At 38.0% G+C, this 12,926-nt stretch overlaps 1 long non-coding RNA gene across 8 annotated transcripts in view; it reads left to right on the top strand.

Moving 5' to 3' along the window:
* Positions 1 to 12,926, top strand: part of LOC107400074 (uncharacterized) — a 44,279-nt gene that overhangs the window by 23,524 nt on the left and 7,829 nt on the right. For 5 of the 8 annotated variants that reach the window (XR_013051240.1, XR_013051238.1, XR_006066189.2 and 2 more), the window contains exon 4: positions 12,748 to 12,842. The exons of the other annotated variants lie outside the window; for them this stretch is intronic. This is a non-coding gene — a long non-coding RNA (uncharacterized LOC107400074). The remainder of the gene's footprint in view (positions 1 to 12,747; positions 12,843 to 12,926) is intronic. 8 annotated transcript variants of the gene reach the window in all.

Genomic DNA, 12,926 nt, shown 5'->3' with positions numbered 1-12,926 from the left:
ATGCCCCCTTTTCATTTCTGATTTTATTAATTTGGATAGTCTCTCTCAGTCTTTTCATTGCATTGGCTCTGTATATCTCAATAATTTTTCTCAAAGAGCCTAATGTTTGTTTCATTGATTCTTTATATGGTTCTCTTTGTTTAAAGTTTCCCACTCTTAATTCGTGAGGTTTGATTTGTGACTTGATTTTTTAGTAATGTTTCTTTTAAAATGTAGGAGCCCTTGAGTTTGGGGCATAGATGTTAAGAATTGACATATCATTTTTCCTTCAATGAATATGAAGTATACTTCCCTCTCTGTGGTGATATTTTATCTGTGACCTCAATAAATTTTACCTGAGTATCAGAGAAAAAAGACTGCCCCTATATTAAATATAGAGGTTGGGCAATGGTAGTACATGCCTTTAAACCTATCAGAGGGAGAGAAGAGATTCATCTGGATCTCTATGAATTCAGGGCACACTGGGAACACAGCTAGGCATGGTGGTATATACCTTTAATGCCAGCACTAACCATAAAGGTCTGGATGTCTATGCAGACAGACAGGAAGTGACAGAGCTGGACAGGAAGAGGAAGTGATGTACTTGGGCAGATAGAAGAAATGAGATGACAGAATAGAAAGGCATATAGGCATGGGTATACAGGAAGTAGTTCTTTTTGGCTGAGGATCTTCAAATGGTGAGAACATGTTTGGCTTCTTTCTGCTTTTCTGATCTCTCAGTTTTAACCCTCTGAGTTTTTTTTATTAATAAGACATTTAGCAATTCATCCTACACTCCTCTCTTTTGATTAATTTTGGTTGAAAGTTTATTTTGTTAGATATAAGAATAGTTTAACCTGCTTGATTCTTGGGTCCTTTGTTTAGGAAATCTGTTCCCAACCATTTACTCTGAGGCAATGCCTCTCTTTGATGTCAAGATGTGTTTCTTACATGAAGCAGAAGGATGGATCCTTGCTTTTGTCACATCCATTCTGTTATCCTGTGTCTTTTTACTAAAGAATCAAGTCCATTGATATTTAGGGATATTAATGAATGACTGTTAATTCTTGTTATTTCACTGTTATTATTGTTGTTGTTGTTGTGTGTGTGCTTTCCTTCCTTGGATTTTTCTGCTAGGGGTTATTAATTTCCTGTGTTTTCACTGGTATAATTAACCTCCTCGAGTTGGTGTTTCCTTTAATATTTTCTGTAAGGTTGGGTTTGTGAATAAATATTGTTTAAATTTGCCATTTTCACAAAATATATTTTTTCTCCATCTATGGTGAGTGAAGGCTTTTCTGGGTATAGTAGTCTGTGCTGGCATCCATGGAATCTTAGAGTCTAGTCTCCAAGACATCTCTCCAGGCCCTTCTGGTTTTTAGAGTCTCCACTGAGAAGTCAGGTGTATGTCTAATAGGTCAGGCTCTATATCTTTATGGTCTCTATCCTTTGCAATTTTTAACATTCTTTATTTGTTATGTATGTCTCATGTTTTGACTATTATGTACCACAGAAACTTTTTTCTTGTGTGATCTATTTGGTGTTTTGTAAGCTTCTTGTATCTTTATAGGCATGTCCTTCTTTAAGTTATGAAAATTTTCTTCTAGGATTGTGTTAAAATATTTTCTCAGCCTTTGAGATGTGATTCTTCCTCTTACTCTATTCCTATTAATTTTTAGTTTGGTCTTTTCATGGTGTCTTTGTGTGCCTTGATGTTTTGTGTAAAGAAATTTTAAATTTAACATTTTTTGACTGATGTATCAATTTCTTCTATCCTGTCTCATATGCCTGAGAGTATCTCTCCATCTCTTGTATTCTGGTGGTGATGCTTGTGTCTGTACTTTGTGTTCACGTACCTAGATTTCTATCTTCAGGATTCCCTCAGTTTGTTTTTTCTTTATTTCTTGTATTTCTATTTTCATGTCCTACACAGTTTTATTTCCTTCATAAATTTGTTTTTTTTTCTTGATTTTGTTGGCTTTTTCTAAGGAATTTTTTCATTTCCTCACATTGTTTGTGTGTGTTTTCTTGAATTTCTCTAAGGGATTTATTCACGTCCGTCCCTATTTTTTCAACATGCAATGCAGGTTTTATTAAGGAGGTATTTTAAGTTCATACAGAACTTTGCAACCTTCAAAATCCCGTGTGTTTGATACTCCCAGTGTAATAAATTTTGGCACTAAATTTCTTTCTTTTTTTAATTAAGAGTTTTTAAATCATTTTACATACCAAATATAGACCCCCTTTCTTCCTTCTGCCTCCCTAGTATCCCACAACCCAGCCCCCTTTCCTTCCTCCAAAAAGATAAGGCCTCCCATGGGGAGTCAGTAGAGCCTGGAACATTCAGTTGAGACAGGTCCAAACCCCTACCCCGCCTGCATCAAGGCTGTGCAAGGTGCCCCACCATAGGTAGTGGGCTCCCAAAAGCCAGCTCATGTACCAGGTTTGGATTGTTATCCTCCTGCCAGGAGGACCCTCAAGCAGATCAATCTACAAAACTATCTCCTTCCTTAATGAACTCATCATCTTCATAAAGTTGGTTTTAAAGTCATTTTCATGTGCTTCAATTGTGTTGGAACCTTCAGGAATTGCTGTAGCAGGATATCTGGTCTCTGGATGTTACAAATTGCCCTGGCTTTTGTTGATTGTATTCTTACACTGGCCTCTAGGTGTCTAGGTTTAGGTAATTATAAGTTTATGTTCTGATTTCTGAGTCTGACTTTGTTGCATGTGTATTTTTCCCTGGCTCCTGTTTTTTCTCTGGTTTTCTGTCTGCTTGGCTCCAAATTCTGGTCACCTGTGAGTCTTCTGATCTAGTAGGATGACTCCCAGGAGTTTAGGCTTTCTATGCAACCTCTAGGATTCTGGGTGCACATTGCCTCTGGTGTTCTATGCCCTGACATTGTCACTGGTAGAGTAAGGGGATGTGACCCTGGGTACCAGTGTGGCCTCTGTAAGAACAGGGTTTTTCTGTTAACCTTGTGATCTGGGATACAGTGATAAGGGGAGAGTAGGCTGTTGGGGAAAGCTGGCTTGGCTATAAGGAAGTGTTTGGGGGCTGCAAGTGGTGTATTACTTGGGTTTTGGGATACTAGCATGATTTCTGGTAGAGTAGGGGACTTCTGCAGGAATTGTGGGCTATGATATGGAGAGAAGGGGAGAAGTGGTTGTTGGGGAAATCTGGCCAGGCTCTGAGGCAGTGTTGGTGGTTTATAGGTGGGGACTTACTTGGGGTTCTGGATATTGGCATGTCCTCTGGTAAAGTAGAGTGCCTTGAAGTTACTCTTGTGATATAGTGTTCATTATAATGAATAATGCTTTGCATGTAACTTCACATATATTCTTGTTTAGTCCCTCCTATAAAACTCACCCTCAGCATCCAGCTTCGAATATGATCATTTTCTTTCTTGGTCTATGACCTTGAATTTCACTTGGCTATCCAACCTATTCCCTTTATATTTCATACAGTGAGTTACTCAGTTCAGCTCTTACAGACTATTTAGATCAAGGCACTCCTACAAAAATAAAGAGAGTGGGAAGATGGACAAACATAACATCTGTTTAGGAACATCCAACTTCTGGCAGTAACTCAGAGGAGGATTGCTGTTGCAATCAAGATATGGCAGCAATGGTAGTTCCTGATTGCCTGAAGAGGAGACAGACAGACCCTGCTGACAGGTAGTTGTCCATCCTTGCTTGGATGCAGGAAACAGACAAGCCTTGCAATGAGTGATTGGTAGGTTTTTTTTCACTTTTAATTGTGTGTATGGAAATTCCCCACATATTATATTTAAGTGCTCTGCCATTAGATCATAAAGTAGTATTGCTTAAAACTGCTGGTGGGAATGCAAGCTTGTACAACCACTTTGGAAATCAATATGGTGCTTTCTTAGAAAATTGGGAATCAATCTCCCCCAAGTCGCTATACTTGGGACTATACCACTCTTGGGCATGTTCCCAAGGAATGCTCAATCATACCACAAGGGTACTTGCTCAGTTATGTTCATATCAGCATTGTTTGTAATAGCCAGAACCTGGAAACAACCTAGATGCCCCTCAACTGAAGAATGGATAAAGAAAATATGGCACATATACACAATGGAATACTACTGAGCAGAGAAAAACAATGACATCATGAGGTTTGCAGGCAAATGGATGGGTCTAGAAAAAATCATCCTGAGTGAGGTAACCCAGACTCAGAAACACAAATGTGGTGTGTACTCACTATTAGGAGGATACTAGATGTAAAACAAAGATGACTAGACTGCTATTCAATACTCCAGGAAGGCTAACTAGAAAACAGGACCTTAAGAAAGACACAGGGATTGCCCAATGACATAGAAATGGATGAGATCTCCATGAACAACCTGGACATGAGTGGGAGTAATGAAGGGCAAGTTATGGAAGTTAGGACCAGTTATTGCTTGTACTGCTAAACATGCTAAAACAAGGTGGGGCAGTCCTTCAGGGTTCCTGATTCTTGAGAGGGATGCCAGACATTCTGCAGGACACAAAAGAAAGCAACTGATGAATTTTGCCAAAATAGACAAGACAGTCTTTCAAATTTTCTGCTTTGCTGAGAAATCTGCCAGACAATGTAGGCCTGTAGGGTGAAGATGGATGCTCAGTGTTACAGAAGAATTTATAGTGACTGTCCTGGCAGTCAAATGTCTCATGGGTGCAAAGTGATCTATGGATATTTAATAAGTTATTTTCAATTCTGTATGATCTATGATGTTTTTTTTACAGTTGATCAGGGGGTCTTTTTATTTTTTTCTTTTTCTTTTCTTTTCTTTTTTATAATTTCTTATTTTTTCTTTATTAAGAAATTTTCTACTCACTCTATATACCACCCGCAGATCCCACCTCTTCCCTCCTCCCACCCCACAGCCCTCTCTCCCAAGCCAACCCACATCCCCACATCTCCCAGATAAGGTATTCTATGGGGAGTCAGCAGAGCCCTGCACACTGGACCTAGGCAGGTCCAAACATCTTCACACTGCACCAGGGATGAATCCTGATCACCCTCCCTGGGTGCCCCTAAACTAATCGAGCCAAACAACAATCTTACATATCCAGAGGGTCTGGTTCAGTCCCATGGGGGCTCCACAGCCACTAGTCTACAGTTCATGGGCTTCATCTAGTGTGGTCGGTCATCTCTGCATGTCTTCCCATCATGATCTCAATGTCCCTTGCCTGCAGAATCCCTCCTCTCTCTCATTGATTGGAGTGCCAGAGCTCAGCCTGGTGCCTGGCTGTGGATCTCTGCTTCTGCCTCTGTCAGTCACTGGACAAAGGCCCTATGATGACAGTTAGGTGATTTGCTAGACTGGTCACCAGAGAAGACCAGACCAGGCACCCTCTGGACCACTGCCAGCAGTCCAAGGTGGGGTCATCCTTGAGGATTCCTGAGAGCCTCCCCAGCACCCTGCCTCTTCCTATTCCCATGATGTCTCATCTATCATGGTGTCTTCCTCCCTGCCCTCCCACTCTGTCCCATCCATTTTCCTATATTCTCACCCCCCACATCTTGCCCTCTGCCACCCCCCAACACCCAGTCCACTCATGTAGATCTTATCCACTTTTTCCCTGGGTCATCCTCTTAGGGTCTTTCCCTGTTAGCTAGCCTCTCTGGAGTTGTGGGTTGCAGTCTGGCCATTCCTTCCCTCATATCTAGTATCCACTTATGAGTGAGTACATACTTAGTTTGTCCTTCTGAGACTGGGTTACCTCACTCAGGATGATATTTTCTAGATATCATCCATCCATTTGCCTGCAAATTTCATAATGTCATTGTTCTTTACTCTTGAGAATTACTCCATTGTGTATATGTGCCACATTTCTTTATCCCTTCTTCAGTTGAGGGGCATTGAGGTTGTTTTCAGGTTCTGGCTGTTATGAATAATGCTGCTATGAACATAGTTGAGCATGTTTCTTTGTGGTATGATTGAGCATTCCTTGGGTATATGCCCAAGAGTGGTATACCTGTGTCTTGAGGAAGATTAATTCCCAATATTCTAAGAAACTGCCATACTGATGTGCTGAGTGACTGTACGAGTTTTCATTCCCACCAACAGTGCATGAGTATTCCCCTTGATCCACATCCTCTTTAACATAGGCTGTCTTCAGTGCTTTTGAACTTAGTCATTATGACAGGTGTAAGGTGGTATCTCAGAGTTGTTTTGATTTGCATTGCCCTGATGACTATGAATGCTGAGCAATTCCTTAAATGTCTTTCAGCCATTTGACATTCTTCTGTTGAAAATTCTCTGTTAAGCTCTGTAGCCCATTTTTAACAGAATTGTTCAGTATTTTGAAGTCTAGCTTTTTGAGTTCTTTATATATTTTGTAGATCAGCCTTCTGTCAGATGTGGGGTTTGTGAAGATCTTTTCTCATTCTATAGGCTGTCATTTTGTCTTATTGACCATGTCCTTTGCTCTACAAAAGTTTCTCAGTTTCAGGAGGTCCCATTTATTAATTGTTGCTCTCAGTGTCTGTGCTACTGGTGTTTTATTTAGGAAGTGGTCTCCTGTGCCAATGCATTCAAACCTACTTCCTAATTTCTCTTCTTTCAAGTTCATTGTAACTGGATTTATGTTCACGTATTTGATTCACTTGAACTTGAGTTTGGTGCATGGTGACAGATATGGATCTATTTGCAGTCTTCTGCATGTTGACATCCAGTTATCCCAGCACCATTTTTTGAAGATGCTTTCTTTTTGCATGGTACTGCTTTGGCTTCTTTGTTGAAAATCATATGTTCACAGGTACGTGGATTAATGTCAGGGTCTTCAATTTTATTCCATTGATCCACCTGTCAGTTTTTATGCCAGAACCAAGCTGTTTTATTACTATCCTTCTAGAGTAGAGCTTGAGGTCAGGGATCATGATTCCTCCAGAGGTTGCTTTATTATACAGGATTAGTTAAGCTATCCTAGGTTTTTTGTTTTTCCATGTAAAGTATTGTTCTTTCCAATTCTGTGAAGAATTGTGTTGGGAATTTGATGGGCATTGCATTGAATCTGTGGATTGATTTGGTCAGATTGCCATTTTTACTATGTTAATTCTACCTCTCCATGAGCATGGGAGATCTTTGCATTTTCTGACATCTTCTTTGATTTCTTTCTTCAAAGACTTAAAGTTTTTATCATACAGGTCTTTCACTTGCTGAGTTAGAGTTACCCCAAGGTATTTTATATTATTTATTGCTATTGTAAAGAGCGAAGTTTCTCTGATTTCTTTCTCAGCCCATTTCTCATTTGTATATAGGAGAGCTACTGATTCCTTTGAGTTAATCTTGTATCCTGCCAACTTATTGAAGGAGTTTATTAGCTGTAGGAGTTCCCTGGTAGAATTTTTGGGGTCACTTTTGTATACTATCATATCGTCTGCAAATAGTGAAATTTTGACTTCTTCCTTTCCAACTTGTATTCCCTTGATCTCTTTTTGTTGTTTTATTGCTCTAGCTAGAACTTCAATTTCTATGCTGAGTCAGTTATGGGGATAGTGGACAGCCTTGTCTTGTTTTTGATTTTAGTGGAATCACTTTGAGTTTTTCTCCATTTAACTTGATGTCAGCTGTTGGCTTGCTATAAATTGCCTTTACTATGTTTAGGTATGTTCCTTTTATTACAGATCTCTCTACAACCTTTATCATCAAGGGGTGTTGGATTTTATCAAAGGCTTTTTCAGCATCCAATGAGATGATCATGTGGTTTTTTTCTTTCAGTTTGTTTATATGGCATATTACATTGAAAGATTTTCTTATGTTGAACCATCCTTGCATCCTTGGGATGAAGCCTATTTGTTCATGGTGGATATTTTTTTGATATGTTCCTGGATTCTGTTAACCATTATTTTATTGAGTATTTTTACATCAGTGTTCATGAGGGAGATTGGTCTGTAATTCTCTTTCTTTGTTGCAATTTTGTGACATTTGGGTATTAGGGTAACTGTAGCCTCAGAAGGAGTTTGGTAATGTTCCTTCTGTTTCTATTGTGTGGAACAGTTAGAAGAGTATTGATATTATCTCTTCTTTGAAAATCTGGTACAATTCTGTGGTGAAACCATCTGGTAATGGGCTTCTTTTGGTTGGGAGACTTTTATTGACTGATTCTATTTCCTTAGGGGTTATTAGTCTATTTAGATAGATTATCTGGTCTTGATTTAACTTTGCTATGGGGTACCTATCCAGAAAATCATCTATATTTTTTACACTTTCCAATTTTGTAGAGTACAGGTTTCTGAAGTATGACCTGATGATTCTCTGGATTTCCTCATTGTCTGTTGTTATGTCTCCCTTTTCATTTCTGATTTTGTTAATTTGGATGCTCTCTCTCTGCTTTTTGGTTAATTTAGATGATGGTTTGTCTATCTTGCTGATTTTCTCCAAGAATCAACTCTTTGTTTCATTGACTCTTTGTATTGATCTCTTTCTTTCTCTTTTATTGATTTCAGCCCTCAATTTGATTATTTCCTGGTATTTATTCCTTCTGGGTGATTTTGCTTTTTTTGTGTGTGTTCTATAGCTTTCAGGTGTGCCGTTAAGTTGCTAGTGTGAGATTTCTCCAACTTCTTTATGTGGGCATTTACAGCTATGAATTTTCCTCATAGCACTGCTTTCATAGTGTCCCATAAGTTTGGGAATGTTTATTCATTTTCATTGAATTCTAGGAAATGTTTTATTTCTTTCTTGATTTCTTCCTTGACCTATTGGTGATTCAATTGGGCATTATTCAGTCTCCATGAGATTGTAGGTTTTCTGTAATTTTTGTTGTTGAAATCTAACTTTGAGCCATGGTGGTCCAATAGGATACTGGAGGTTAATTCATTTTTTGTGTTTGTTGAGATTTGTTTTGTGACCAAGCATGTGGTTGATTTAAGTGAAGGTTCCATGGGGTGCTTAAAAGAAGGTATATTCTTTTGTGTTAAGGTGGAATGTTCTGTAGATTCCTATTAAGTCCATTTGAGTCATAATGTCTGTTAGTTCCCATATTTCTCTGTTAAGTTTCTATCTGACAGATCTGTCCATTGGTGAGAGTGTGGTGTTGAAGTCTCCCACTACTAGTATATGGGGTTGGATGTGTGATTTAAGCTTCAGTAAGGCTTCTTTTATAAATGTAGGTGCCCTTGTATTTGAGGCATAAATATTGAGAATTGAGACTTCATCCTGTTAGATTTTCCCTGTGATAAATATGTACTGTCCTTCCTGATCTCTTTCAACTGATTTTAGTTTGAAGTCTATTTTATTAGATATTAGGGTAGCTACCCCAGCTTGCTTCTTAACTCCATTTGAATGGGAAGGCTTTCCCCAGCCTTTTATTCTGAGGTAGTGTCTGTCTTTGAAGTTAAGGTGTGTTTCTTATATGCAGCAGAAGGATGGATCTTGTTTTGGTATCCATTCTGTTAGCCTGTGTCTATTTATAGGTGAATTGAGACCATTGATATTAATGGATATGAATGAATAGTGATTGTTAATTCCTCTTATTTTTTGGTGGTAGTGCTGTATGTTTCCCTTCTTTGGTATTTGTTGGTGTGGGACTATGTATTGCCTGTGTTTTCATGGGTGTATTTAAATTCCCTAGGTTGGATTTTTTCTGTCAAGATCTTTCAATAGGGGTAGATTTGTGGAGAGATATTGTTTAAATATGGTTTTGTCATGGAAAATTTGTTTACTTAGTGTATGGTGATTGTGAATTTTGCTGGGTATAATAATCTAGGTTGGCATCCATGGTCTCTTAGTGTCTCCATAATGTCTGTCCATGTCCTTCTGGGTTTCAGAGTCTCCATTGAGAAGTCAGATGTTATTCTTATGTGTTTGCCTTTATATGTTACTTGTCCTTTTTCTTTTTCAGCCCTTAATTTTTTTTTTTTTACTTTGTATGTTTATTGGTTTGATTTTTATGTGGCCAGGGGACTTTTTTGGATCCAGTCTATTTGGTGGTCTGTAAGCTTCTTGTATCTTTATAGGCATTTCCTTCTTTAGGTTAGAAAGTTTAATTCTATGATTTTGTTGAAAATATTTTCTGTGCCTTTGAGTTGGTTTTCTTTTCCTTCTTTTATCCCTATTATTCTTTGTTTTGGTCTTTTTTGGTGTCCCAAATTTACTGCACATTCTGCCTCATGACTTTGTTGGCTTTAGCATTTTCTTTGACTGATGAATCCGTTTCCTCTATTGTATCTTCAAGGCCAGAGATCCGTTCTTCCATCTCTTGCATTCTGAAGTTCCTGTTTGTTTACTCAGAGTTTTCACTTCCAGCATTCCCTTGATTTGTGTCTTCTTTATTGTCTTGATTTCAGTTTTCAAATCTTCAACTGTTTTTCTCACCTCTTTATTTGCTTTCTCTTGTGTTACTTTAAGGGATTTACTGATTTCTTCCAATTTTTTGTTTGACTTCTTTAAAGGAATTTTTTGTTTCCTCTTTAAAGATCTCTGTCATCTTCTTAAGATAATTTTTGAGGTCAATTTCTTCTGTGCTGGGATGTTCAGGGCTTTCTGATGCAGGTTCTGATGGAGCCATATTGTTTTTTGTTGTTGACTGTATTTTTGCACTGGTGTCTACCCAACTCTTTTTCCACTTGGTGAAAGTGGTATCTGTGTCTGAAGGAGGCTCTCTTGGTCTGATTGATAGTCTTGGGAACTGTTGGTCTAGTCAGTGATGATGTTCCCTTGTCTCAGGGAGGTCCCCTTACTCCAAATGGTGCTCATGGGCTCTTAAGTCCAATCAGGTGAACAGTTGCATTTTCAGAGTGTTGAAATTTTGGAAGAATAAAATGTAGGTCTGTTTTTCACATGTATACAAAAGAAAATTTCATAGAAAACTATATATGTTTATGTGTTATATGTTGATTTATTTGTAGTATGATTCCTTGTGATATTTTTATAGATACTCATAATTTATCATTCTTTTTCCTTCTTCTATATGGATCTACATCCCCTCTGTATTTAGTATACACCTTTGTTTTCCCCATTTCCCTTCAGATTACTTATAACCTCGCATTTATATTAATTTCAATTTAAAATAATTATGTCTATTCATCATGTACCGATACATATAAGAATAATAACAATGTGGGAAAAAGATTGCCCGTATTTTCAAATTCTTTTTCTTGGATATTATGTCACTATTTCAAGGAATTCTCAGAATTATCAAAATGTAGATCATTTTAAACATATTTATAACAGACTGCATGCTCTATTTCTTCAATAGATAAAAATGCTCTAGGAATAAAATATACTGAGACTGGATATATGACTAAGAGATTAAGATTGCTTGCAGCTCTTTCTGTAGACTGGAGTTCAATACCCAGAACTCAGGTTGGGCATCTTACAACCTTCTATAAGAACAACTTGAGGGTATATGAGGGCTTCTTCTGGTCTCCTGTGCAAATGTACTCATGTGCAAAAACCTTCCTCTAAAACCCCCTCAATCTTGTAGCTATAATTTCAAAATAGCCAGGCATGGTCAACCAGTACCTAGAATGTTGAGGCAGGAGGATCTTTATGAGTTCAAGGGTAGCCTGCTCTTCACTGAGATTTGACAACCAGCCAGTGTTATATAATTAGTTTGTCTCTGTCTCAAAAAACATTTAACAAAAAAATCCCCAGATGGTAAAATGAAGAGAATATATCAAATTATAATATATAAAATTAAAAGGAACTACTAGACTAAGGATGATGGAAAGATCAGACCTAAGCTTAAGGTTCTGGATAAAAAGAATATTTATGTTATGGGTATTTAGTAAGAAATGGGTAAAGGGTCAGAGGTTATAGGGAAACCAAGGAGAAAACATTTGTTGAACAATTAATTTCCAAAAGTGCTTATAGTATATCTTAATGTGTTCATCATGATGCAGCAAGTATGAAATCACAGCACCTGTGGACAACTGCAGGGGTTTAAGTAGCAGAAGTCTGTCATTGGTGGGGCACATGATCTGTATGACAAGTCCCATACTAGAGAGCTCTAACTGCTTGGGAGGGAGAATTATTCCCTTTTGGGGTTGTAACATCTCTTAGGATTTCCATGCTACAGTGCATGCCCCCCATGCTATTTCACAGGCAACATCACTCAGCTGGTAAAGGCGGTTGTGGCCAATTGTGACGATCAGAGTTTGATCCCCTGAACCTATGTGGAAGGAGAGAACTGATCCTGCAAACTGTCTTCAGACTTCTACTCATGCACATGCTTTATACTAACACTCAGATAAACAAATAAAAGTAACTCAGTGCAAATAAAACATTTATCATCCAAAGGATCCCTCTCACTTCTTTTCATGAGAGATCAATATGTGTTTGTCAAAAACATTTCATATTTAATTGTGTGTGTGTGTGTGTGTGTGTGTGTGTGTGTGTGTGTAGTTCCCAAGGAGCAAAGAAGAGGTTGATGGATCTCTTAGAGTTGCAGTTAGGCAGTTATGAGCCACTTGAAATGGGTAATAGGAATGGAACTTATAGGTCCTCTGCAAGAACAGGCCTCTCTTTAACCAATGAGCTATTTATCCAGCTCCCTTAACATATTGTTAACATATCCTGTAAAAAAGTATTTCTTCCATAGACTCTAGAGTTATTTTATAATCTTTCGTTCTAGGGTGGTTACATTTCCCCTCTTGATTTTAGACTTCAATCTTGAGTGATTCTGGCTGTTACATTGGAGTGTAAGTTCCAAAAATATGCCCTCACATGAAACAAGAAAAATGCAATGATTATACTGGAAGACATTCAGTGTGTCCCTCTAAAACATATCTTTTCTTAAAATATTTTATTTTAGGTGGGTGATGGAGGCTTCCACCTTTAATTACAGAACTTGAGAGGCAGAAGCATGTAGATTCAATCTCTAAGATTGAAGACAACCTGGTCTACAGAGTAAGTTCCAAATCAGCTAGGGCTACTCAGAGAAACACTGTTTTGAAAACCAAACAAAAATTTTAGTTTTTATTTATGTATAAA

Source organism: Peromyscus maniculatus, chromosome 1 (assembly GCF_049852395.1).
Source record: "Peromyscus maniculatus bairdii isolate BWxNUB_F1_BW_parent chromosome 1, HU_Pman_BW_mat_3.1, whole genome shotgun sequence".
NCBI classification, from domain to species: Eukaryota; Metazoa; Chordata; class Mammalia; order Rodentia; family Cricetidae; genus Peromyscus; species Peromyscus maniculatus.
This window is presented reverse-complemented; position numbering and strand designations above follow the sequence as displayed.